Genomic DNA, 3361 nt, shown 5'->3' on the forward strand with positions numbered 1-3361 from the left:
GGTTGGAAACATGGGCTATGGGGGAAAAAGCAGAAACCAGGACTAGAGGGCTCAGGGAGTGGGGCTCCTGGATGGGGCAGTGAAGACAAGTCTCTTTCCTAAAGGACTTCAAACTCACCCAGCCCAGAGGCAAGTTAACGTGGGTTTATCTGTCCAGTGACCTGGCTAGTCTGGCACAACCAGGCAGGGCTAGCAGAAGACTCAGGCAGAGGTGTTGAAAAGATGATTGGTCATGTCATCCACCTGCTCCATGTGTATATGTACTTCTCCAGGCTCTTGGTGAAGGGCATGCTGCTGAACTTGTGCTGAGAGGCCCCATAGGTTTCCTTGACAATGTTTTTTTGGGCCTGGCAAATACTGTCCTTCTTCTCTGTGTCTGAAATAGCCCAGGCCTTTTGGATCTTGCACAGTTCTTCAAGGCCATCATTGAAGCCCTTGAAACACTCCTTGATCATCTGCTGCTCCTTATTCTAGAGTTTGACTCCTGGTTGGAACACAAGTATATTGTTCTCTGTGAAATATTCAGTCACCTTTAGCCAACTGCACTGGTAAGCCGGGATCTACTGCTCAATATGCTCCCAGTGGGGGTGCTCAGCAGTCTGCTGAGTCACAGCCACCAGCTGGATTAGCTCAGACTTCAGGAACTTGAGGATGTAGTTGTAGTTGCTATGCAGGAAGATGGTGCTCAGAGTTGGGTCCTCATACACCTTGGACTTGCTCAGCAAGTTCAACTGCAGGCTGCCCAGAATTTTACAGATATAGATGCTTAGCAGTCACTTGTTGAACTTGGAACCATGGCTGTGGCTGAAGAACAGGCCTCTTGGGAAGCCAGCATGTTACCCACCATCTCCTGGAAGTCCAGAAGCTGCTGCAGGAAGAGGATGACGTTTCTTGTGAGCATGGTGCCATTCTTGGGCATGTTGCATTCATTGTCGAGGTCATTTTTGATGTTATCCACAAAGTCCTCCAGTGCTTTGGCTCCAGTGGCCTCTAGGGAGATGATGAGGCCAGGTGATTTGTTCTTGCTGATGGCGGCCATGCCCTAGAGCACCTGGTCAAACTCAGGCTTGCTGTGCTTAGGCCCTGCGGGATGGAGAAGACAGTAAGCACCATGGAAAAGTTGTGTCAAATGATGGCCTCTGAGCGGGAGACAATACTCTCCCCTTCAAGTATCAGCCCATCCAGCACATCCTGTATCAGAGTAAAAGGTCTTCTCCTGATGGTGCTCAGCAATGATGTCAGCCAGCAACTGATACTCGCTCTAGGTCAGCTTGACAAAGGTAATGACACAGTGAATGTAGCATCAGTCTCCATGTCCACCATCTCTCCTGGCCAGCAGCCTATGCTTGTCATTCAAGGCCTCGGACAGGTGCTTAACTTTGAAATTATGCTCTTGACCTTCCAAAGGAAGGAGGTGGGAGCATCCCTTTTCTGCAACTAAGCCATGCTTGGAATGAATACTGTTTTCAGAAGGTTTTGAGCCTTATGACATCCCTGGCCACTTGACTGGCTTTTTGGCTGGTGTCTTTTTCCTCTTGTTGGGGATAGAAGGACAGTAGGGAATTCCAGAAAAAGAACTGTTCTTCCAGAAATACTTCTCCAGGCCTTGATGAAGTGGTCCAGCTGGCTGGAGCAAATCTTGTAGTAGACATTCATAAAATCTTGGTTGCAGCTGTATTCCACCAGCCAGTAGGAGATGCAGATTACATCCTGGAGCACACTCTTGGGCAGGTGCTCCAGGGACATAATCTCCTGTACCTCCAGATCATCATCACCACCGATCAGATCCAGGATGAGCACAGGGGATACAAACTTATTGTGCCTGGTTATCAGGCTGCAGAGCTCAGATGTGTGTTCTGGGCTGTCTGGGCTATTGTCCTGGAAATACTCCACAGCCTTCTGAATCTTAGCCATGCTTCCCAGATACTCTTCCGGCCTACCTGTGGGGCCCTCTCTGATGATATGCTAAGTGTCACTGGCAACATGGTAGGAGTTGATGATGTGGTCCAGGATGGATAGCGTCTTCTCAAAATTGTCTTGCAGCTGCTGCAGATTATCTGTCTGCTTGTGCACCAGGATGATGGAATTCTCCAGCTTTATATGGTGGCTCTCATATGATGACAGGATAGACATCATGTTCTTGGTGAGCTGGTCACTTTTCTCCAGGCTGTCTTGAATATAGGACAGCACCTCCTCCTCCTGATTCAGCTTCTCTTCAATCTCTGGCAGCCAGGTGAATGCCTCCAGTGGAAGGATCATATCTGCAAACCCTATGGCTCCCACTTCCTAGTTTCATTCCTCAGCGCTCCCCACCCTGCAACTGACTATAAATAAAGGCACTAAGAGCATTCATTGGTGGGAGGGACAGTTTCTTCCATAAATGGTGCTGGGAAAACTGGATAGCCACATGCAGAAAAATGAAACTAGAACCCTGTCTCTTACCATATAAAACAATAAACTCAAAATGGATTAAAGATTTAAATATAAGACCCAAAACTATGAAACTAGTAGGAGAAAATATAAAGTAAACACTTAAGGACATTGGTCTGGGCAAAGAGTTTATGAAGAAGACCTTAAAAGCACATGTAACAAAAGCAAAAATAGATAAGTGGGATTATATGAAACTAAAAACTTCTGTGCAGCAAAGAAAGCAACCAACAGAGTGAAGCGACAACCTGCAGAATTTTGGCAAACTATCCATCTGACAAGGGATTAAATCCAGAATATATAAGGAACTCAAACAAGTCAACAGCAAAATAATAATCATAATTCATTAAAACATGGGCAAATGAGCTGAATAGACATCCCTTTAAGAAGAGATACAAATGGCCAACAGGTACATTAAAAATGCTCAACGTCATTAATCATCAGGAAAATGCAAATCAAAGCCACAAAGAGATACTATCTTACCACAGTTAGAAAGGCTTTTATCAAAAAGATAAAAAGTAACAAATGCTGGGGAGGATGTGGAGAAAAGGGAACTCTTACATGCTATTGGTGGGAATGTGAACTAGTACAGCCATTATGGAAAACAGTATGGAGGTTCCTTAAAAAACTAAAAGTAGAGCTAACACATGATCCAGCAATCCCACCACTGGGTATATATCCAAAGAAATATGGAGCATGTTGAAGAGATGTCTACTCTTTCATGTTTACTGCCCCAGTATTAACAATAGCTAGGATATGGACTCAGATTAATCTAAGTGTCCATCATCAGATGAATGAATAAAGAAAAGTTACATATAGACAATTGAATACTATTTAGCCATAAAAATAACAAAGTTCTGTCATTTGTGAGAACATGGATGAGCTTCGAGGATATTATATTAAGTGAAATACACCACAGAAAGATAAATATTGC

The 3361-nt window shown here is 44.6% G+C and overlaps 1 pseudogene; it reads right to left on the reverse strand.

Annotated features, from left to right (window-relative positions):
- Window positions 1-201: 201 nt before the first annotated feature.
- Window positions 202-2151, reverse strand: LOC101142114 (exocyst complex component 7-like; annotated as a pseudogene).
- Between the last annotated feature and the right edge of the window lie 1210 nt (window positions 2152-3361).

Source organism: Gorilla gorilla, chromosome 3 (genome assembly GCF_029281585.2).
Source record: "Gorilla gorilla gorilla isolate KB3781 chromosome 3, NHGRI_mGorGor1-v2.1_pri, whole genome shotgun sequence".
Lineage (NCBI taxonomy): Eukaryota > Metazoa > Chordata > Mammalia > Primates > Hominidae > Gorilla > Gorilla gorilla.